Genomic DNA, 25,960 nt, shown 5'->3' on the forward strand with positions numbered 1-25,960 from the left:
TGAATTGAATTGAAATGTAATATGTAGTTCTTAGAACATATCCCAAAAGAAACAAAACAACAATAATAAACCAATCATTAATCTTGTCATGTTCATAGGATTCTATTTCTTTCTCTTTTACACCAATCTATTATAGAGTGTCTGGTGTAGACAATTGAAATGTAATTATTTTATTAGATAAATGACTCATCAACTCTGCAGATAGGTATACATCACTACAATCAGCCCAACTTCTAACTTAATTGGGTGGTGAAAAGACCATAATGCCCTTCTAAAATCCGGATTGGACTTTCCTTATTTGAACAACCCAACTTCCAATGGGCATAACTCACTCATACGAACTCGGATTCGCGCAAACTCGGTGGCGTTGGAAAGATTATTCCAAGATCTTTCCTAAGATATCTGGAAACACACTTAACTCATCCTGAGCTAGGAGTTATGGTCGTTTTATGTTGACCAAAAACTCAAGCTTAACTTAACCAATTTTCCAGATTTTTTATTATTTCCAAAAAAATGACTATTTCCAATTATTACTCTTTCTAATTCTAGCTCTTTCTAGTTCTTTTAATTTGTGAGATGTTACAATATCTCCCCCTTGGGAACATTCGTCCTCGAATTAGATTACTCTTACTAGGCTAAGGGTATAACATGCAACATTCAATTCAAACACCCACAAGAAAATGCAAAACAACATGCCAACTTATAAATAAATACTAAGGAAGGATTAGTACCTTAATTCGGAACTTCTCCGGATTCGAAGAGATGTGGATATCTCTTCTTCATATCCTCCTCAGCTTCCCAAGTAGCTTCTTCAACAAATTGGTTCCTCCAAAGGACTTTGACTGATGCTACCTCTTTTGTTCTCAACTTGCGAATTTGGCGATCTAGAATTTGAACAGGAATCTCCTCATAAGATAAGCTATCCTTGATTCCAATATCTTTAGTTGGTATGATCAATGAAAGATCGCTCATGCACTTCTTCAACATGGAGACGTGAAATACCGGATGAACCGCTGCTAACTCTTGTGGTAGCTCCAACTCATAAGCTACATTGCCAATCCTCTTGGATATTCGATAAGGTTCAATATACCGTTGACTAAGTTTCCCCTTCTTACCAAACCTCATAACACCCTCGATGGGTGAAACTTTCAGGAAAACTCAATCATCTACTTCAGACTCTAACTCCCTCCTCCTACCATCAGTGTAGGATTTCTGACTACTCTGCGCTGTTCTCAATCTCTCTTGAATAACTTTTACTTTCTCCATAGCTTGACGAACTAAGTGTGGTCCTATGAACCCAACTTCATCAACTTCAAACCATCCAATAGGAGATCTATATCTTCTCCCCTAAAGAGTTTCGTAATGAGCCATTTGGATGCTAGAGTGGCAACTACTGTTGTACACAACTCAATGAGAGGTAGGTGATCATCCCAATTACCATTGAAATAATCACACAATCTACCTTGATAACTCAAAACACTATCTCCCCCTTGTTCAAAAGCCATTAGTTTTTTCTTATGAGCATTTGCCTTTAATTCAAGAAAAATAGGATCTTGGTCTTACTTCTCTTTTACTTTCGACACTAATGATGATTCTGCCCCATTCATCACCATTACTCCTCCTTCTATGGAATCCATTAGTCGAACTCCCAAGCGTGCAAGTCTATGCATATCTTTCGCTAACTCTCTCTTTTCTTCCTCAACATGGGCGGTACTACCCATAGACAACCTGTTTAAGGCATCAGCAACAACATTAGCCTTACCTGGGTGATAAAGAATACTCATGTCATAATCCTTGAGTAATTCTAAACACCTCCTTTGCCTGAGATTAAGCTCTTTCTAACTAAACACATATTAAAGACTCTTGTGATCAATGAACACATCCACACGAACACCATAAAGATAATGACACCATATTTTCAAAGCAAAAACTACAACAACCAACTCTAAGTCATGGGTTGGGTAATCTTTCTCATGAACCTTCAACTGTCTGGAGTCATAAGCTATAACTTTGTCATTCTGCATTAGTACACAACCCAAACCCACTCTAGACGTATCACAATATAAAACAAAGCCTTGTGTACCTTCTGGTAAGGTCAACACTGGGGCAGTAGTCAACCTCATCTTCAATTCCTAGAAGCTTTTCTCATAAGCTTCCGAACATTGAAACTTCACTATCTTCTGGGTTAACTTGGTCAAATGGGATGAAATAGATGAGAATCCCTCTACGGACCTTCTATAATAGCCAGCTAATCCCAAGAAACTCCTAATATCAATTGGAGATGTGGGTCTAGGCCAATTTTGCATTGCCTCAATTTTCTGAGTATCAACTTTAATTCCCTCTCCAAACACAATGTGGCCTAATAATGCCACAGACTCAAGCCAAAACTCACACTTAGAGAACTTGACATACAACTCTCTATCTTTTAAAGTCTGAAGAACTATTTTGAGATGGCTAACATGATCTTCTTCATTCCTTGAATAGATTAGTATGTAATCAATGAAGACGATAACAAACATATCTAAATAAGGTTTTGAAAACTCTATTCATAAGGTCCATGAATACTGCAGGTGCATCAGTCAAATCGAACGACATCACCAGAAACTCTTAGTGACCATAACGGATCCTGAATACTGTCTTGGGAATATCACATTCCCTTACTTTCAACTGATGGTAACCTGATCTGAGGTCTATCTTTGAGAAACACGAAGCACCCTGAAGCTTGATCGAAAAGATCATCAATTCTCAGAAAATGATACTTGTTCTTGATGATAATCTTGTTCAACTGACGGTAATTTAAACACATCTTAAGGGAACCATCTTTCTTTCTCACAAATAGGACCAGAGCGCCCCAAGGTGAGATACTTGGTCGAATGAAACCTTTCTCTAAAAGATCTTTCAACTGCTCTTTTAACTCTTTCAACTCTGCTGGTGCCATGCTATATGGCGGAATAGAGATAGGACAAGTATCATGAATAGTATATATACCGAAGTCTATTTCTCTCTCAAGAGGGACTCTGGAAAGATCATCTGGAAAGACTTTTGGAAACTCTTTTACTACTGAAACTGACTGAATATAAAGTATCTCAACATTAGAGTCATTAACTCGGACTAAGTGATAGACACGTCCCTTGGAAACTAACTTTCTCACCTTAAGGTACAAAATAAAACGACCCTTAGGCATTGCTGAACTGCTCTTCAACTCTATAACTAGTTCACTGGAAACTGGAACTTGACTACTCGAGTTGTACAATATATTGATGCATAACAGGCATGAAGCCAATCCATACCTAGAATGACATCAAAATCTACCATGTCTAACTCAATTAAATCAGCCATCGTACTCTTGTGATTGATGGAAACGGAACAATCACGATAGACTCTTTCTGCAAGAATAGATTCATCAACAGGTGTAGAAACACTGAATGGTTCACTAAGTTGCTCAGGAAGAACATCAAAACGAAGACTTGGATCATACCAGTGAAAACATCTGGCTAATCCTCTTGATCTTGGCGACTATTGATAGCATAAAGACGGTTTCCTTCTCTGCCTGCCCTTGAAGTAGCTCATCTAGATGCAACTCTATCTGGTGGAGCAATTGAAGAAGACTGGGCTCTATTGCCCCCCTATTACCATTACCCTGTCTTCTCTTATGACACTCTCTCATAAAATGGCCGTTCTAGCCACACTTGAAGCAACTAGTGGAGTCATCACGACACATCCTTGAGTGGCTCCTACCACACTTAGCATACGCAGGAGTCTTAGTACACCCTTGTACCTTACTACCTTGCGAATATGTAGGTCTAGCTCTGAAGTTCTGAGAATTCTGACTATTGTACTCACATTTGTTCCTTGGTGCAAGTGCACTAGCAAATGATGGAGCATGTCCTTTCTGCTTATGTTGGAAAAAAGACTGGTTCACATTACTCTTTTGCTTCCCGGATTTATTCTCTGATGTCTTAGCCCTCTTATTCTCAAACTATTCTCTATCTGTCAGCTGGTTCTTCTCAACTTGTTGCACATGGATCATCAGCTTGGCTATGCCCATGTAACCTATAAGCATGATTGCCTTACTATCCTTACTTAACAAACGAGGAAACTCAACAACGAATAAACTCATCCTTCTCCTCATGTCGGCAACCATCTCTTAACTCATGGGGAAAGAAACGCCCCATTAAAGCACTCTCAAAACAACCTGTTTACATCCCTATTTATTAAATAGGGAAAAACGTCACGGTGCCTAAAAAATGATCAATTAATTCAATTGTAAAAGAATTTTAAGAATAAATGAATTTTAAGATAGTCGCCACCTAATTTTAGGAAACCAATGAAATGATCTACGAAACCAAAAGATTCTAGGCAAGGGGTTTAGGTTATTCCGAAGGGAAGGAGTTAGGCATCCTTCGAAATCCACAAATGTGGTTCCCGACTAAATTCATTTTTTTCAAATTGAGGAGGAGATAAAATAGTATACAAGTATAACAAACATACGATATGCACAAGTAATAAAACAACAATAATCAAAACAGCCTAAGGCTTGCCTAACATCGATAACATACAAAATAATGAAAAATAATAATATAATTCGAACTTCGTTCGAATAGCTCCAATGGGAAGCAGCTCCGTGTACCTATAAAGACACTTAGTAAAAGTGTTAGTAATAAATAGATATGAATAAAAATAAATGAATTAAATAATAACTCAAAAATAAAAACCCATTTTATTAACATGGGAGGCCTTGAAAATCGATGGTAATTTCTTCATCGGCCAATTTTAATAAACAAAATATATTTACTTAAACTAAATTACCGTCTTTTAAAATGGGAAGACCTCCAAAACCGACGTAGAGATTTTTTCATTGGTCATGATGTCATAATTTATTCAACTCAATTAAACTAATAAACAAGTAACATCAACATAAATCAATAACAAAAAAAATGTAATAAAAGAATGTCCAAAATCAACCAACAGTAGGCATTGACAACAAAAAGTAGCTTTTCATGCATATAATAAAACTAAAAATTGAAACAATAGTAACAACATAAAAATGAACACTGTGAAGTTAACATGAACCATATTTAAGAACAATAAAATAAAAGTGATACATAGATACCAACAAAATAATTCATAAGGTCGAGAATAAACAAAAAAACACAAGCTAACAATATTAAAGCAATAATAACTAGTAGTAAAGAAAAGAGATAAGAGTTTGAAAAATACCCCAACTTTGGTTGTTACGATACCAAACTTTATGGAGGACCTATTCCCCCCAGAACTATTTAATAGTATATTTTTTACCCCCTGAACTATTTAATAGTGTATTTTAAAGGTATATATGTGCCCACGTGGACACATTACTATTTATAATTTTGCATTATTTTTTATGTCCATGTGGGCAAATATATATGTTTAAAATACGATATTAAATAGTCTGGGGTAATAGGTCCTCATTAAAGTTTGGTATCGTAACAACAATTTCGGCTAAAGTTAAGATATTTTTCAGATCCTTATCCCTAAAAAAAATTATCACATAAATGATGACAGTAAATAAAAATTACCAAAATAAAGGAGCAGAAAATGAATAAATATAAGAAAAATCAACCCAATATAACATATAAACTATATTAACAAAATGAACCATAAATAAAATAGTAAAAAATAGAAAAATAATGGCCCACAAATATATAAAGAAAAACAACAAAGAGACAACTAATATTTACACAGAAAATAATCAGAAAAAGTAACACAACATTAGAATGGAATTGAAACAAGTTCAGTAACTATGACTATGGACACGTAGAACAGAGTATTCAAAACAAATATTTAAAACCATCAGATTAGTCCAGAATAATAAGTAGTAATAACCAAAGAACCTATCAATACACAATCAATAACTTGAACATAAACGAAAATATAAAATGAAAGGTGGCCGGAGTTTGAACCCCTCCGGCCAGATTTTAAAATGGAACGAAATATACCTCTCCGCCGGAAATAGAGCTCGCAACGGGTGTTGTTGTGTTGTTGAACTGCTGCGTCACTGAAAAAAAATCGTGAATCCGGTCAGATGTGGTCGTTTCGATTGTCACTGATTTTGCCAGCTTCCTTGTTGTGGTGCTCCGAGCTGAAAAAAGGAAGAATGGGGGACTGTTTGGGTTTGTTTCAGGCGGGTTTGGGAGGGGTGTTTCGGGGGTGTTTAGGTTCTTTCCGGTGGTTTTGGGGTCGGTTTTTTGTGGCGATTTGGAGGTGGTTAGTGAGAAAAGAGGGATGACCAGTGGGGTTTGGTGGTAACTGGCCGAAAAGTTTGCCCGAAAAGCGATGAACAGTATAAAAAAAATAAAGTAAAAATAGCTCTCAAAATTGAACCCCAATTCTAAAATTTATTCACCACCCTCTATTTTTTATCCTAAACAAAATTTATATAGGAAATAATTTTACAATGGCACAAATTGTGGGCTTGAGATTATGATCCAAAATTATTGGTGAAAGAAAATATCCATATTTGAATAAATTTTTAGACTGTGCAAAATATCAAAATGAATATTAACAAATGTAACAAATAAAATGAATATTTAAAAAAATATAATGAACGTAACTAATAACATATAAAAATGTAATTTTAAAATTAACTGATTAAAGAAAAATCCTAAATTTTGATAAATAATGATAGTTATCGATAAACTTATTTAAAATTATAAAAAAATTATTTTGAACTATTAAACAAATAAAACTTAAAAGTTACAAATTTTGAAAAGATTAGGCCAAAATGGGTGTCAACAGCTGTCCCTTTCGCTGAATATGATTGATGAAAGAAATCGTGGACAACGAAAATTGACAAACCCGATTTTGGCCAAACGCATGACCTTTATATAAAAGTGTGGTTGGAATGTGGTGGAAATTGATCCCGGCCTGCCTCCAAAAGGTTTCACACTGTGTTGCGTCCTTGTTGAAGTAGTCTGCACCTGTGGCTCAACTAAGAATGCATCCACTTGGATGTTCTCGAAAAAATAAAGATGAAACTTATTAGTAGAGATAAAATTATAGGGGAAAAGGTAGCATCTCTTACGATACGACAAATGAAGATGATCCATTGGTAGGATAAAAATGTGTCCATCGGTAGGACGAATAAAGATGATGATCCATCGGTAGGATTTTGAATGTATGTCCATCGGTGGGACAAATGAAAAAGGATGTTCCATCGGTAGGATTTTGAATGTATGTCCATCGGTAGGACGAATGAAAAAGGATGATGATCCATAAGTAGGACGAATGAAAAAGGATGATGATCCATCAGTAGGATTTTGAATGTATGTCCATCGGTAGGACGAATAGAAATTCTTTCAACGCAAGTCTCCTCCGGCTTGAGCGTGGAATAGATAGGGTGCACATCTTTCACCTCTGAATAGATGCGACTTTAATGTAAATATCTTTCAACGAAAGTTTCCACCGACTTGAACGTTGAATAGATAGGGTGCACATCATTTACCTCCTAATAGAAGTGACTTAAATGCAAATATCTTTCAACGCAAGTTTCTACCGACTTGAACGTTGAATAGATAGGGTGTACATCCTTCACCTCCGAATAGATGCGACTTAAATGCAAATATCTTTCAACGCAAGTTTCCACTGACTTGAACGTTGAATAGACAGGGTGCACATCCTTCACCTCCGAATAGATTCCACTTAAATGCAAATATCTTTCAATGCAAGTTTCCACGGACTTGAACGTTGAATAGATAGGGTGCACATCCTTCACCTCCGAATAGATGCGACTTAAATGCAAATATCTTTCAACGCAAGTTTCCTTCGACTTGAACGTTGAATAGATATGGTGCGCATCCTTCATCTTCGAATAGATGCGACTTAAATGCAATAGCCTTCTCAGCGAATGAAAATGCAAATGATGGACGACTCAATGATGGCCCACGGTAACGAGGTGGATGGCTCGATGATTGTCCACTATAACGAGATGGACGGCTCGATGATTGTCCACTGTAAATAGGTGGATGGCTCGATGATTGTCCAACTGTAACGAGGTGGATGGCTCGATGATTGCCAACTGTAACGAGGTGGATGGCTCGATGATTGTCCAACTGTAACGAGGTGGATGGCTCGATGATTGCCCACTATAACGAGGTGGATGGCTCGATGATTGTCCATTGTAACGAAGTAGATGGCTCGATGATTGTCCACCGTAACGAGGTGGATGGCTCGATGATTGTCCATTGTAACGAAGTAGATGGCTCGATGATTGTCCACTGTAACGAGGTGGATGACTGTAAGACTGGCAGGGGGACTGGGTCGGCCCGCGACCGGTCCGAGAACCGGCTCGCCGGACCCGGTCCCGTTAAAGACTCGCGGGATGGGGCCTTCGGGATTAGGGGACCGATACCGGTCCGGTTCACCCGTTGGTCCCGATCGACCCGGCCCGGTCCCGGCCCGGCTATCAAATATTGCTATCAAATATTGGAGTTTCAAATTACAAGTTACAAGTTACAACAATCTACAAGCTTCAAGAATCGGTTATACCATCTGCTATTAACGCAGACGTTTGGTACATTCGTTTCATAATATTTATATTTTATTTTTCTTCATTAATTTTTGTGTTATTATTATTTTTATATTATACTTTACATATAATTAAATATGAGTTCTAACAAAAAAGATACCGGTAAAGGAAAAGAGAAAGAACCAAGTGGCATTAGTAGATTATTTAATTTTACTAAAAAAAGTAGTAAGGAAAAAAATAAGAGTAAATGTGGTGGTACTTCTAGAGTTAGATTTAATACAAATGATTGTACTTATAATGATGATACTTCTTATGATATTGATTCAAATGCTCAACTCGATCGTGAACTTTTACAATAAATTTATGGTGATATTAATCCTTATCTTGATGAAAATTCAGGTGAAGAAGTAGAAGTTGGTTCGGGAGAAGATGAATTAGAAGATACACCTACTAGTCCGGTGACAAATGTTCCAAATGAAACTACAAATTCAACGGAGCAAAATTCTGGACGCCCACCCCTTATACCTCCTACAAGGGAGAAGGTGAAGTATCAACGCCCTAAAACTTCTGTTGTGTGGCAATTTATGACTTTAGATAAGGAAAATTCTATTGCTATTTGTAATAAATGTAAGCAACCTTTAAAACATAAACAAGGTGGAGGTCAAGGTGGGACGGGGGGCTTAAATAGACATTTGTTATCTTGTGTGCCGATTCAATATAAAGAAGCTAAATCATTAGACAGTAGAAAAAAAGGAATTCCAGTTAATGATTTTGATTTAATGTTAATGAATCGGTAGGGGCTTCTAACATGGTTCAAGGAACATTAGATCCTTCTAACACCGGTGGTCCACTAACACAACGTAAATATAATAAGGAAAGAGATAGTTTTCCTTCACATCCCGGTTTTATTGAATATATTCAACAAACTTATAATCCTAATTATAGAGGTTTTTCAAGAAATACTGTTAAATCTGATGTTTTTGTATATCAAGGTAAATATTGTCAATATCTTTGTTTTGTGTTTAGCATATTAGATTGTAGAGTGTCTATAACTTCGGACATGGGTCGTAGTGTTAATGGACGTGATTATTTAACTGTTACAGCACATTGGATTGATCATAACTGGAATTTGCAAAAAAGAATCTTAAGTTATAAAGAATGTGTAGAGAAAAAAACGAGTGCATATTTAGCTTCAAATATTTTGAGTGTTATAGATTATTACATGTTTATAGATAAAGTAATGTCTGTCGCATTAGATAATGCATCTAATAATGTAAACGCTGCTAGTATGTTAAAAACTAGATTATGTCCAATTGATATTAATTCTTTTCATGTTAGATGTGTTGCACATGTATTAAATTTAGTTGTACAAGATGATATTTCATTATTTGAATGTGGTTGTAGGAAAATTAAATATGCTGTTGCCTGGATTTTTTATGCTAATAGAGCTGCTAGAATTAGGGAATTTAATGAGCGGTGTGTACTATGTGATTTGTCACCAAGAAAAATTCCAAGACATATTAAAACAAGGTGAAATTCTTTTTACAAAATGTTTTCAGTTGCTTATGAATATAGAGGACCCATACAAATGGTGTTTAATGCTCATAATATATGCTAACCCATTAGACAGAATTTGTGAAGAAGATTGGGAAGAAACTAATGAACTATTAGAATTTTTAAGACTTTTTTATGATGCTACAACCATGTTTTCTGGAATTTATTATCCTACTATTTCATCAGTCTTAATAAATATTTGTACTATTTCAATTCAATTTTCTAAATTCAAAAAAATTGAAAAATTTAGAGTTGCAATCGAAGGTATGATTGGAAAAATTTTTAATTTTTTTTTTTCCTATTCCTCAAATTTTTTTAACTGCTACTTTACTTCATCCTGACTATAAATTACAAGGTGTGGATGGACTTGTTGACACTTTTTATGATACCTTAGAAATTTCACCGGAAATAAATCCAACTTGTGAATTTTGTAAGTGTAGCATAAAAGTAGAAGCAAAAATGTTGTATGAAAAATATAGAACTACAGGAAATACTCAAGAAGTTGGTCAAACTTCTAATCCTCAGAGTAAAGCTCGAATTTCAAGTTATATGCGAGATTTTCTTAGTCTTAATTCTACTAACCGTGATGATTTTGAAGAATATCTTAATCAATCTTTAGAAACAGTGGAAGACGAAGATGGCAATGAAGAATTATTAGCATGGTGGAGGAGGCAGAGCGTTGCATTTCCAATTTTGAGCAAAATGGTTCGTGATGTTCTAGCTATTCAAGCTTCATCAGTTGCATCAGAGGCTGCTTTTAGTGAGGCAAGGTTTCAACTTGGCGATCATAGACATTCATTGGCGGAAGACAATTTGGAAATATCAGTTTTATTTAGAGATTGGGTCAACGCCGAGAGGAGAAATTATAATTTGCCAAAGTTAAGTTCCAAACAAGAAGCTTGGATTAATGCGGTACTTGGATCTAGTGATGATGAATTAGAGTCACAAGAGTTTCTAGCAAGTTTGCCAACACCGGAGGATGTTACCGTCAATATGATGCGACAATTAGAATTGGATTTTAAAGGAAAATACAAATATTAGATTACATCCGAGAACTAATTGAAACAGAACCCTTCCTAGAAGGTGGCTGTGTAAATTAGTTACTCATCTAATATTTGTAACAAATATTAGTTTTACATATGAGAACTTATTGAAACAGAACCCTTCCTAAAAGGTGGCTGCGTAGATTAGTTACTCCACTAATATTTGTAAATTGTAACTTCTAAGTTCTAAGTTGCAATTAGATTTTATTGAATAAATTTGAAGGCTTTATTAAGTCTTTTTTATATAACTATTGTCTTGCATTTTAATTTTAATATATTCATACATATTTACATATATACTAAACTAACTTTAAAATACTTAACTTAAAAATCAAAATTTCAAGTTTAAATTACTTTAAAATATTTAAAATACAAATTTGAACTTCTCAAATTTGAAATTTGAAAATTGAAAATTGAAAATTGAAAATTGAAAATTGAAAATTGAAAATTGAAGTTTGAAATTTGAAAGTTAAATTTGAAATTTGAAATTTGAAGTTTGAAATTTGAAATTTGAAATTTGAAGTTTGAAATTTGAAATTGGAAATTTGAAGTTTGAAATTTGAAGTTTGAAATTGAAATTTGAATTTTGAAATTTGAAAACTTAAGCATTATTTATTAGCTAAAAATGTTATTGAAAAAAAATCAAATAAACTAAAAATGTTATTCAATAATCAATAACATATAATTTCAATACAAATAAATAAGTATATAAAAAATAAAAAATCCCCTCTCCCGTTCCCCCAAAACCCGTCCCATCCCGTATATATAGTGGGACGGGACGGGACTTATTTTTGTCCCCACAATCCCGGTCACGGTAAAATCCCCCCAGCCCCGTCCCCCGTCCCGTCCCGTCCCGTCCCCTTTGTCCCGTCCCGCAGTCCCCGTCCCCGTCCCCTTGCCAGCCCTAGATGGCTGTCTGTCTTGAAAATGTCATCATCTTGATGCTTTCATCTGTCCCTGTATTCGAAAAGGAACGGTTAGTAGACACAATCTTGCTTTAGCTAGCAACATGATCAATAAACTTTTAAGGCGGGATTCAAAAGAAAATGTGTATAAAGTGCCTGATCACTTTGACACAAGTGAGTAACCATCATTTTGCTCTTGAACACTTTGTGTTCATTGTAACTCATGTCTTATTGGGAATTTGTACGAGGCTCCGGTGGCTCGCATCCTGAGATTATTTTTCTCCATTATGGCAATGCTGGAGACTCTGACGTCGACTTTGAACTTCAACCGATACCAGAGATCATTTGAAGTTGACTATCGAAGTTTTGTCAGTACTTGTTGGAATTTTTGAGGTCTTCCTCAAAAATTCTGTCCCAGCTAGATCTCTTGACAAATCTCACAATTCTCTCCAATCTTGACTTGCTGGGAAACTACCTTTATTGTGAATTTTTGAGATATTCTCAGAAATTCTGTCCCAATTTTTATTACAAACAGAAAAGAAAATCACACTGGGTATATGACCGAGCCGTCATGGTGCCTACATATCCTATTGAGCCAGAAATCAGGTCAAATGTAGTTCCAATCCTGTAGATGATGAATACTGCAAAAAACTTGAGACAAGATCATCAGTAGAAAATGCACAATATGAACATGATGAAATAGGAAAATAACATCCCCGCGATATTCAAAGCCTAAAGACAATATATATCACATTTTTGGGAAGGACAAACCAATGAAGTAAAATAGGCTTTTCACACTGACAGGATTAACCTAATGACACTTTTTACAATGAACAACCCTAAAAGGAAAGACAAAATCTTTTTTTTTAATGGAAAGAATTTTTTTTTAAAAAAATGTTTTGGAAAATATTAAAGAGTGGGTGCTTGCCCCCCCCCCCCCCCCCCTTTTTTTTAATAAATAATATAAAGAGAGTCAAATTTTGACTACAATTGGTATCAAGAGTTAGGATAGCCTGTAAATCTTTTTTTTTTTCTTTTTCTAACTAAGATTGAATTCAAGGTAACTCTCACAACTTCAACTGGTACCTCAAACATACTTAAGTATCAATAAGATTTATTCAACTTTCTTCAAACAATGATTTTGAATTGTACCAATCCCCATGTTTCAAGTGCCCTCACAAAAAGAAAAGTCCTATTTCACACATATTTGAAGAGTTTTATTTCAAAACATTTTTTGAAGTCCACTCACACTCACACGAATATTCAATGCATGCAACTGTAATATCATATGCTTGGCCCTTATGTAAATCTCCACTAATGTGAGAACATTTGGAATGAGATCATGTAGGGCTTGTTATTGGCTTGTAACATAGGTTTAGGGACGGGTAGGATATATATTTGGGATAAGAGTAACTTAATTCCTTTTTGAGCGTCACCGTGAATTTGTGTTTTTGATGATTGATACACCTTTGGCGTCTGATCCTCTCCATTGTCCTCCCTTTTTTCCGACTTCCTATGAATTCTCATTTATTGGAGTTTTCTCTTTTTTCATCCCTTTATTTTGTTTTGACTTCTTTTGAGTCTTTATTTCTTGGAGTTTTTCTTTTTTTTTTCACCCCTTCCCTTTCTTTTGAAGTTTTCTCCTCTTTTGTTGGAGTTTATTCCTTCTCGTCTTTCATTGACCTTGTAGGGGTGTATTTATCTTTCTTTATTTCTTTCCATCTTCCTTTTTTTTCTTTTCTAGAAGTCATTTTTTGCTTCCTTGACTTTGGGAGACTTTGTATCTTTTGTCTTTGGCAACTTCAAACATGAATCTTCTCTTATAATTTGCACACTCTTGGTGACTCAAGAAGGTTGGGTCAAGAGAGAGATAGTGCATGTAAGCACTCAAAAGGGGTAGTGGCTAAGATGTGGTTGTCCAAAGAAAGGCTTCAGGCTCAAAGTGGGGAAAACTAGGGATCAATATCATTTGGTAGGTTTTTAAAGACACAATCGAATAAAAAAAGGCCTACAATCTTTTCCCAAATCAAACATTACTTAGGATTTCACCTCGAAAAACATTCAGGCCAAGTTCTAGATCAATAGTGCAATGCAATTGAATTTTAATATAAAATCTCTCCACACCATGCACATGAAATCATGAGATTGGTTTTATTCTTATCTTGAATGCATGCAAGAGAATTTTCAAGGATCACAAAAGTATAAATGAGAGGTACCAAAAGAATCTATGGTTTACCACAAGGTCAGTCCTCATCATCATATCAAATATTTTTACATACTCCTAACTGCATTGGTCTCATTTGATCTAAAGACATGTCGCTTTTAATATGTACACCATGTTTTTTTTTAAAGAATGAATACTAAACCCAAGAAGGGCTGCCTACGTATCTCATCGAGATGAGAATCAGGTGTGCGTAGTTCATGCATATATGTCTTTGAAAATATGCACAAACTACTTGATTTTTTTAAAACTAAAAGAATGAATACCGAACTCAAGAAGGGATGCCTACATATCTCACCGAAATGAGAATCAGGTTCACGTAGTTCGTGCTGATATATCTCTAAAAATATGCACAAACCATTTTACTTTATTTTTAAAATTGTATAAATGAATATCGAACCCAAAAAAAGTTGCCTAAGTATCTCACCGAGATGAGAATCAGGTTCACGTAGTTCATGCAAATATGTCTTTGAAAATATGCACAAACAAGTTGCCTAAGTATCTCACCAAGAAGGGTTGCCTACGTATCTCACTGAGATGAGAATCAAGTGCGCGTAGTTTGTTCAGATATGTATAAAATTATTTAAAAACATAGACAAACTTAGTGTGATAACTCATAAGTATAGTGCCGCTGACATCTTTAGTCAGAGAGTGTCTTCTGACTGTTTGCACCAATATGTTTTGCATCCTCTTAACTGTCTGTTGAATGTGGTCTCCGAATTCCGACAGTAACCACATATTCATTTTTTGGATATCTCTTCAAACTATGTATACTTTCAATTATTTACAATAACTATACATTATTATCAGCATCCCCGACTGTTGTCGGGGATGGTTTTACGACAAAAATATAAGAAATGTGTGAAAGGAGGGCCAACATGCAAAATACATAACGAAAAATAGATGAGTGCGACCGCATAGTCAAAGACTTCCCTGATTTGTCTTTCTGACTGGATATTATTGTCTTGAATACAAAGACTCAAACTTCGCGAGTCCCCTGTCCATTGTCGCTACGAACAAACAATAACCTTCAAGCTTACAAAAAACAACTCGAAAGATAAAAGTGACTTGATAGTTGACTTGATATTTATGTCTATGATGCTCTTAAAAAAACTTTGAAATAATGGACTATCATATGACATATTTTAAGGTATATCACATAACATACAAACAATGAATGCATGTCTTATACAAATGTGTTTTGAGTGTTGTGTCATCTCAAGCAAATGCGCTAAATACGAGGTTTTGGTTTAGCTCTACACTAGTTGACTAAGAGTGATTTAGACAAGACCCGATTACCTGAGTTGGACAAACTACAGGGTGAAGTATAATAAACGACGTTGGATGGCCACAGACAACTATTCATTTATCACTTCAAAAGAATTCGAATGTGTTATTCTGAAGAACAGTCGTGGAAAGCCACGTAACTGCCTTTGTCCTAATGCATTCTATTTGTCATTTGGTGAAAATTATGCCATGAAATGCAATGACAATATACATACAGTTAAATAAATAATTAATAAATAATAAGTAGAATATATAAATAATCAACAAAATATAGAAGATACAAGATAAAACACAATAAAAGAAAAGCTCCTCAATTTGAAAAAAATGAACTCATAATGGTTAGAACCTCTATATCACCAGCGGAGTCGTCATTCTATTTAGATCCCTACTTTATTAAATAGGAAAAAACGTCATGGTGACTCAAAAAATGATCAATTAATTCAATTGTAAAAGAATTTTAAGAATAAACGAATTTTAAAGGAGTCGCCAACTAATTTTAGGAAAAAACTAGGAAACCAATTAAATGATCTACGAAACTAAAAGATTCTAGGCAAGGGGTTCATATTATTACGAAGGGAAGGTGTTAGGCATCCTTCGAAATCCACAAATGTGGTTTCTGACTGGATTCATTTTTTTCAAATTGAAGAGGAGATAAAATAGTATACAAGTATAACAAACATACGATATGCACAAGTAATAAAACAACAATAATATCAAAACAGCCTAAGGTTTGTCTAACATCGATAACATACAAAATAATGAAAAAAATAATATAATTCGAACTTCGTTCGAATAGCTCCAATGGGAAGCAGCTCCGTGTACCTGTAAAGACACTTCGTAAAAGTTTAGTAATAAATAGATATGAATAAAAATAAATGAATTAAATAATAACTCAAAATTAAAAACCCATTTTATTAACATGGGAGACCTTGAAAATCTATGCTAATTTCTTCATCGGCCAATTTTAATAAATAAAATATATTTACTTAAACTAAATTTCCATCTTTTAAAATGGGGAGGCCTGTAAAACCGACGGAGAGATTTTTTCATTGGTCATGATGTCATAATTTATTCAACTCAATTAAAATAATAAACAAGTAACATCAACATAAATCAATAACAAAAAAAATGTAATAAAAGAATGTCCAAAATCAGCCAACAGTGGGCATTGACAACAAAAAGTAGCTTTTCATGCATATAATAAAACTAAAAATTGAAACAATAGTAACAACATAAAAATGAACACTGTGAAGTTAACATGAACCATATTTAAGAACAATAAAATAAAAGTGATACATAGATACCAACAAAATAATTCATAAGGTCGAGAATAAACAAAAAAACACAAGCTAACAATATTAAAACAATAATAACTAGTAGTAAAGAAAAAGGGATAAGAGTTTGAAAAATACCCCAACTTTGGCTGTTACGATACCAAACTTTATGAGGACCTATTCCCCCCAGAACTATTTAATGGTGTATTTTTTTACCCCCTAAACTATTTAATAGTGTATTTTAAAGGTATATATGTGCCCACGTGGACACATTACTATTTATAATTTTGCATTATTTTTTATGTCCATGTGGGCAAATATATATGTTTAAAATACGATATTAAATAGTCTGGGGGTAATAGGTCCTCACTAAAGTTTGGTATCATAACAACAATTTTGGCCAATGTTAAGGTATTTTTCAGATCTTTATCCCTAAAAAATATGATCACATAAATGATGACAATAAATAAAAATTACCAAAATAAAGGTGCAGAAAATGAATAAATATAAGAAAAATCAAGTTTCAGGGGTGTTTATGTTCTTTCCGGTGGTTTTGGGGTCGGTTTTTGGTAGCGATTTGGAGGTGGTTAGTGAAAAAAGAGGGATGACCAGTGTGGTTTGGTGGTGATTGGCCAGAAAGTTCGCCGGAAAGGCGATGAACAGTATAAAACAAAGAAGTAAAATAGCTCTGAAAATTGAACCCCAATTCTAAAATTTATGCACCACCCTCTATTTTTTAAACTAAACAAAACTTATATAGGAAATAATTTTACAATGGGCTCAAATTGTGGAATTGAGATTATGACCCAAAATTATTGGTTAAATAAAAAATCCGTATTTGAATAAATATTTAGACCGTGCAAAATATCAAAATGAATATTAACAAATGTAACAAATAAAATGAATATTTTAAAAAATATAATGAACGTAACTAAGAACATATAAAAATGTAAATTTAAAATTAACTGATAAAAGAAAAATCCTAAATTTTGATAAATAAGGATAGTTATCGATAAACTTATTTAAAATTATTAAAAAATTATTTTGAACTATTAAATAAATAAAACAAAGTTACGAATTTTGAAAATGCTAGGCCAAAATTGGATGTCAACACAACCCAACTCACAATCGGTTATGCATAAGCACGAGTAGAAAGAAACTTCATAAATATTAACTCTATCGCACGAAATGAATATGAAAGAAGTGAGATATTTCCTAAATGTTGCAGTCTCCTAATTATAGATGTGGTGCGGTTCACAACGATAACTAGGACTCTACAGACACGACTTCATAAACTCTCTAAGACTCTTGAACCTGGCTCTGAAACCAAGTTTTTCACGCCCCGAGCCTACACCCTGAGTGGGACTGGCACTCGAGAACCATTGCTAGCCCAAGCGGACCCTTAGCGTGGCTTACTTACTCAGCAGAAGACTTTACTCAATATAGATACTTTTAAAACAAGTAAACTGAACTGCTCAAAATATAACTTAGAATGTATTATAATAATATTCACTGCCAAAGTATCAACTCAAGTCTCAACTTAACTGAAAATGAAAAGTAATGACTCATGAACTAACATCACTAACTCTGTCTATGAAGCCTCTAAACTCTGAGGGATGTCGGGACAAGACCCCCGATCATCCTAACAACTGAAATAAGCAAGCATTAAAACAAAACATAACCAAAGGGATCCTCCGGAAAGCAAAGAGGCTCACCAACTGACTCTGAGTGCTCAACTAGATCAACGATGCATTAGATGTTGATCCTGGTTACCTGTGTCTGCATCATAATAAGACGCAGGCCAAATGGCATCAGTACATTGAATGTACGAGTATGCAAGGGGAATTCTAAAATAAGACATAAGCTTGAAAGGAATTGAAGAACTGACCTAGGTCAACTCAACTCAACTGAACTTATTTCAATATAAAACACTGTAAATAAATACAGTATAAAGAAAAGCTTTAAAACATGGTTTTCAACTATGTGTATTTAGAAATACAATAATAACTTTGTATGTATGCAAAGATACAATATGAACTCTGTTTGTATATGAAAATACAAATATTTCCGATGTATATAAAAATACAAAATACTGTTGTGGAGTTTCTATAACCGACAACCATCACTTAAGAGCTATTGTGATGATATAGCATTTTACCTCACGCTGTCAGGGCCATCCTATACCTTGCCGGGGTATAGAACCTAAACTACTAAGTGGATCCACCAGTCTATGCTAAAAGCACTAAATGAATCATCTAAAAAGTATGACGCTTTTCTACCCATGATGGCTACATGGTTTATGGCGGCTCAGAGTTTTCTGAACTCTCCCCCATATCTATGCTCAATACTAGTCCCAAAATATACTAGCACTTTATGTTTAAAAAACATAACTTCTTTCTGTGGTTTGAGATAATTGCTCAAAACTTAGCTCAAAGGCTATCTTGGAAATCTCAGTTTCTCTTCTTGCTTAATTATGAAAACATTTACTCTTTTATGAAAACTAGCTCAAAGGCTCTTTAGAAAACAAAGTTTCCTTTCTTGGTCAAATGTGAAAACATTTACTCTTTAACTGAAAAGTAGCTCAAAGAATCTTTTGGAAATCAAAGTTTCCTTACTTGTTTAAATGTGAAAACATTTTAAACTCTTTGGGAATACATAGTCCCCATATACTTTTGAAGAAATGAACTTCCACTTTACTCTTTACTGAATTCAAAATTCAAGTCTTAAAACAAAGTTAAATCATTTGTAAAAGACTTTTGGAAAACTTTATAAACTTCTCTTAACTTAACTCTTAACTTCTCTTAACTTGACTCTTAACTTCTCTTGATTTGATTCTTAACTTCCTTGAATTGAATTATGGATTCAAGGATTGTGATTTGTTATAGGAAAGATCTCATGATGTTTAGGAGTGACTTTAGATAGCTAAACATGAGAAAATATCAAGAATTCACTGTTTAAAAGCTGGTCCGCGACGCAGAGATGTATTTAAATTTTTGTCGCGAAAATACTTTTTGAGGATAAACGGTCCGTGACCGTTCCGCGACGCAAAGAAGAATTTTTCAAAACTGTGGGGCAGGTCCGCGACTAGGCCTGGGGCTCCAGATTTTCCCGACATTTTTCTTCTTTGTTTTCTAGCCCCAATTCGCCTAATTTGGATTCTTTTTCTCCATATCTCTTTAGATACAGGTACCCACGACATATACAAAAGAATCTAACTGAAAGCAAATCTAATAATCAATCTTAAACTCTCAAGAACTCCTCAATCTCATCCCAAATTCAAGAACGAAAGCAATTCAAGAATACAACTCAAGAACATCAAATTCTCAATCTTTTTAGGATGAAATTACACTGAATAAAACATGTTTGACACATGGGTGAACGAACCCAATGTTGTGTGAACTCACATACCTTGTAGGGATCACCCCTAGATGAAATTCACGAGCCTAGCTTCAAGAACTTGACGATTCCTTGCTCCTTCTGCTCCTCTCTCCTCTTGCGTTCTTTCTCCAAAAACCCTAGCATAAATTTTCAATTGTCTAAACTGAACCAATTTAGATTAGACCCCAATTTAATTGCTAAAAATGAATTAACTTAATTGGGTGGTGAAAAGACCATAATGCCCTTCTAAAAATTTGGATTGGACTTTCATTATTTGAACAACCCAACTACCAATGGGAATAACTCACTCATACGAACTCAGATTCACGCAAACTCGGCGGCGTTGGAAAGATTATTACAAGATATTTCCTAAGATATCTGGAAACACACCTAAATAATCATAAGCTAGGAGTTATGGTCGTTTGAAGTTGAACAAAATCTCAAACTTAACTTAACTTAACCAATTTTCGAGATATTTTATTATTTCCAAAAAAAATGACTATTTCCAATTATCACTCTTTCTAATTCTAGATCTTTCTAGTTCTTTTAATTTGTGAGATGTTACACGAAGTTACTTCAAGACAGGCTTCACTGGTCCTCATGATGACCAAGGCCCGTCTAGCAGCTCGTGAAGATGCCCTACCCGACATGGCTTCACCAAAATGGGCATAATTTTTTGCTCTGAGCTTGGAATTAGGAAAACTTGGTTGCATTGGAAACAGGACTTGGAGATCTTTAATTTAATAGGTCATGGGCCACAAAATTCATTTTGTGCTGAATGATATGGTCATGTAAAGTTGAACCTAAACTTTCAGTCTAACAAGTCCCCTTCACGGTCCGTGTGGAGCTTCACGGACTGTTTAGAGGTTTGTGGTGCTTGACAAGTGACTTTGGGGGTGAAACGTCACTTAAAAGTTGACAAAGTGATTTCAACACACACTTCACGTGCCATCTAAAGTACCACGGCTCGTCGAGTGGATCGTGAAGATGCTCTTCCCTAATAGGGCTTCACTAAAATGAGCATTACTTTTTATTTCGGGATAGAAATCAGGCAAACTTGGTGGCGTTGGAAAAAGGATTGAAAGACCTTTAATTTGATAGGTTGTGGGCCATGTGAATCATTTTGTGCAGAAAAATATGATCGTTTGAAGCTGATTGAAACCTTAAAGTCTGTTAATCCTCTTTCACGAGCCATTTTACAGCTCTTGTGAACCTCATACAGACCGTTTAGTGGTCCATGGTCCTTCACTGTAGCAATGGTGGTTCTGTTTCTTTTTCACAAACAACTTTACGACTCATGTGGAGCTCCATAGATCGTCTAGTGGTCTGTGGTCTTTCATCTTTTGCTGGGTGCACAACCACAATAAAGGTGACGGGTCGTGGTCGCCTTCACGACCCGTGAACCCGTCTGTTGTTTACCCTTCTCTCTTGTTCAGTCTTAGTTCTGATATTTGAGGTGTTACACATATACTATTATGGGTGTAGCAAAAGATAGATTTTGTTTCCACCACATTAGACAACTAGGGTTATCAATCCAACACAAAAAAATGTTATGCATCTTCTGTGGAATTTGGACAATGGATAAAGGGAATTCAACCATTCTATGAGGATTTCCAACTACCAACAATACAAATCGTAATAATTATAGATCTTCTTCTTTAAAAAGGAATTTCGTAAGTCTCCTATACAAGCATTTACCGATTGAAATACTAAAAAAAGGTTGATTTATTAAGTTATTTCTATAATTTCGATGGTCATCCAAGAAATCAACTTCATGAAACATAACAAATGAATGTCAATTAGCCATTGTTGAAAATCATTGGGAAAATGATGAATATTTAATTTTAATTGAATGGTTTGTATTATACAATTTCAAAGTAAAAATAAGATGTTTGCTAGTACTTCAATTGTTTATTGGAGTTTGTAACTGAGCATTTAGAAACAGACAAAGACAAAAGTAATTTAACACCAGCATAAATTTTGTTTCAAAATTGACAAAGGGTATTTTTTTTATATTAAAAAGATAACCTTTTTAACTCCTTTTTTTTTTTTAACAGCTAATGTTGGGCACGTGCATTGCACGTGTTCCCATGTTAATTTTTGTAGACTCTCTTTAATGATATTTTATATTCTATGAAACACATTCGCGTAATGAGTAATATAAAAATGTAATCATAAAAAATATAAGTTCATTTTGCAAAAAAATATATAGGTGTTTAGAGCTGCTGGTGAAATGACAGGAGGTTGCACTACCTCATGTAGCCATATCCCTTCTTTTGATCATCACAACTTGTGATTTTGAGTCATGACAATTTTATACTCGTGCATTATCCCTTAAAATAGTACAATAGCTTTAAAGTAGGATTTTAAGGAGTAAATACAAGGCTTATGCTTGTTTTTTTTGTGTAGATTTTCTATCAATTATTGGGTCAGGTCCATCAATAAGTTATATAGCCTATTAGATGGTCATGAATCTTCACCCTAAACTTTGATGTATAAGTGTAGAAAAATATATATTTTCATTCCACAACATTAGACGGCTAGGGTTATCTATTCAACATAAAAAAAAAAATATGCATCTTAGGTGGATATTGGACTCTGGATAAAGGGAATCAATCCATTATGTGAGAATTTCCAATGACAAACAACACAAATCGTGATAGTTATAGATCTGCAAAAAAAGAATCTCATAAGTGTCTTATACTAGTATTTACCGATGGAAATACTAAAAGGATTGCTTTAATAAGATATTGCTATAATTTAGACGGTCAGCCAAAAATTCAACTTTATGAAATATAACAAATGAAAGTCGATTAGCCATTGTTGAAAATCATTGTTCAAATGATGAATATTTAACTTCAATTGATTGGTTTCTATTATATAATTTTAAAACAAAACTAAGATGTTTGCTAGTACTTCAATTATTTATTGGAGTTTGTAACCGAGCATATCGAAACAAACAAAGACAAAAGTAATTTTACACCGGACTAGATTTTAATTCAAAAATGATAAAAAGGTATTTTTATTTTATAAAAAAGTTAATCTTTTTATCTCTTTTTTTTTCAATAGCTATTGTTGGGTACGTGCGTTGCACGTGTGTCCCTTGTTAATTTGTGTAGAATCATTTTAATGATATTTTACATTCAATGAAAGATATTTGTGTAATGAGTAAATAAAATGGAAATCGTAAAACTATAAGTTCATTTTACAAAAATAATATAGGTGTTTAGAGCTACTAGTGAAATGAAAGGAGGTTGCACTGCCTTATATTTCATGACAACTTCGTACTTATGCATTATCCCTTAAAATAATACAATTGCTTTAAAGTAGGATTTTATGGAGTAAATATAAGGCTTATGCTTACTTAGTTATGTAGATTTCCAATAATTATTGGGTTAAGTTCGTCAATAAGTTATATAGCCCATTAGATTGTCATGATCCTTAACCCTAACCCTTGAAGTATAAATACACCATTATGGGTGTAGCAAAATATGGATTTTCTTTCAACCACATAAGACGGCTAGGGTTATTTATCTAAAATAAAAAAATGTTTTGCATTTTCGGTGGATATTTGACTATGGATAAAGGGAACTCATCCATTATGTGAGGATTTCCAATGACCAACAACACAAATCGTGATAGTTATAGATCTGCTTCTGCAAAGAAGAATCTTGTAAGTCTCCTCTACTAGTACTTTCCGATTGAAATACTAAAAAAAGGTTGCTTTTCTAAAAAAATTCTACAATTTATACGGTCATCCAAGAAATAAACTTCATGAAAAATAACAAATAGAAGTCGATTAGCCATTATTGAAAATCGTTGTGCAAATGATGATTATTTAACTTCAATTGAATGGTTTGTTTTATATATTTTTAATATGAAAGTAAGATGTTTGCTAGTACTTCAATTGTTTATTGGAGTTTGTAACCAAGTGTATAGAAACAGACAAACAAAGTTAATTTTACACCAGAATAGATTTTGATTCAAAAGTGATAAAGATAATTTTTTTTGTAAGAAAGTTAACCTTTTCATTTTTATTTTTATTTTGTTTTTTAACAACTAGTGTTGGGCACGTGCGTTGCACATGTGTCCCATGTTTATTTGTGTAGACTCAGTTGAATGATATTTACATTCTATGAAACATATTCATGTAATGAGTAAAAAAAAATGTAATTGAAAAAATATAAGTTCATTTTACAAATAAAAAATATAGGTGTTCAGAGTTGTTGGTGAAATAAGAGGAGGTTGCAATGCCTAATATAGTAGAATCCCTGCTTTTTATCACAACTTGTGATATTGGGTCATGACATTTTGGTACTTATGCATTATCCCATAAAATAATATAAAAGCTTTAGAGTAGGATTTTAAGGAGTAAATATAAGGCTTCTGCTTGCTTAGTTGTGTAGAGTTTCTAATAATTATTTGGTTAGGTCCACCAATAAGTCATATAGCCCTTAGATTGTCTTGTTCCTTAACCCTAACCCTTGATGTAGAAATACATCATTATGGGTGTAGCAAAAAATATGTTTTCATTCCACCACATTATATGGCTAGGGTTATCTATCCATCATAAAAAAATATTCTGCATCTTTTGTGGATGTTGGACTCTAGATAAAGGGAATTCATCAATTTTCTGAGAATTTTCAATGACCAACAACACAAATCGTGATACTTATAAATCTGTTTCTGTAAAAAGAATCTCCTCAGTCTCCTATACTAGTAATGACTGATTGAAATATATATAAAAAAGATTTCTTTACTATGTTATTTCTATAATTTAGATGGTCATCCAAAAAATAAACTTCATGAAAAATAACAAATGGAAGTCGGTTAGACATTGTTGACAATCATTGTGCAAATGCTAAGTTGGTTTTGAACATTGAGTTAAAAGTTCAAAATTTGATAAGTTTTGAGCTTTATAGGCTAAGTTGTTAAGAAAGAGGGTTTTGGTGTATTTTGGAGTTTCGAGTGTTAAAATGGAATTCCATCAATTCCATCTGTCTAGGATTTGAAATATTCGTGAGAGTTGTTGGTTTCAAATTCCAAGTCTTTTTAAAGATTTGAGGTCCCAAGTTGTGAAATTGTGAAATTTTAGCCTTTGGGTTGACTTTGGTCAATATTCGGGGTTCAGATGCTCAGAAAAGAATTCTGAAAGTTCTGTTTGATTTGGGGATGATTTTGGGCCTAGGTGAGATCTTAGTTGATTTTTGAGGGGTCCCAAGCTTGTTTGAGCCTTTTTAGGCGTTGAGTTAGTTTCTTGTGATTTTCACGGATGTCAGGCTAGGAGACCTTGGATTCGTATTTTGACAGTTCCATTTAGTCCAGAGCGTCAAGTATAATTGATTTGCTTACGTTGTTTGTGTGCATCAGGTTCTGAATGAATCCCGAGGGTCCTTTCAGAGTCTGATAGTCAGATGATTTTTCTTTTGTGTTCTGGTGCACCATTCGCGTTTGTGGAGCTTATAGTCGCATTCACATAGGGTAGGGGTGAGGACCCCACTTTCGTGGAGTCTCTACCGCATTTGCTGGAGGTCAAGGTGTAGACTTCCGCATTCGCGGTAGACCTTCTTCATTCACGAAGGTCAAGCTTATTAATCCCACGTTTGCGTGGAGGGGTCCACATTCGTGGAGGACCCCTAGCATTGCCCAAATTTTAGGGTTTCTTCATCATTTTCATTTTTGGTGCTTTGAGAACTCGATAGAGGCGATTTCAATCATTTTTTTCAAGATAAAATATTTTGGTAATGTTTCTTAACTCTAAATCTTAAATTACCCATTATTATTATTGAATT

This window comes from Solanum verrucosum, unplaced genomic scaffold (genome assembly GCF_900185275.1).
Source record: "Solanum verrucosum unplaced genomic scaffold, falcon-dt-bn FXZP01000164.1, whole genome shotgun sequence".
Classification (NCBI taxonomy): Eukaryota; Viridiplantae; Streptophyta; class Magnoliopsida; order Solanales; family Solanaceae; genus Solanum; species Solanum verrucosum.